Raw genomic sequence first — 444 nt, 5'->3', positions numbered from 1 at the left:
AAACAGCAAGAAAATGCTTGTAGTACGTCGAGCTGCGGAACATCCGTGCCCAGCACACTGTGGCTGCGCGCAGTGTTCACGCTGAGGAGCAGCAAAGCTCCAAGCCATGGCTGGCTTCACTTCTGTCCAGAGCACAGAAGGCGAAGAACCAAGCAGCTGGGCACCGGGCTCATGTACTCAGGGGAGCCAATTTCAAATGTCCGGCCAAGAGCTGCTTCACGAGCAGATGCAGCTGAGAATGCTCTGGCTGCTTCAGAAAGGAAGCTGCAGCCCTTGCACTCCTGGACACAAGCTGGCCAGCAACGGGTTCTTACACCTTCAGTGCTGCAGAGTGCAATGCCAGCTTGAGCACAGCCAGAAGGACGCGTCCAGAAAGAAGGCGTTCTTCAAGTACCCCCCTCCTGCAAGTAGCCTTGAAACTGAGCACAACACACTGCGCCTCGG

The sequence above is a fragment of the Corvus hawaiiensis genome, chromosome 18 (genome assembly GCF_020740725.1).
Source record: "Corvus hawaiiensis isolate bCorHaw1 chromosome 18, bCorHaw1.pri.cur, whole genome shotgun sequence".
Taxonomy (NCBI): Eukaryota; Metazoa; Chordata; class Aves; order Passeriformes; family Corvidae; genus Corvus; species Corvus hawaiiensis.
This window is presented reverse-complemented; position numbering follows the sequence as displayed.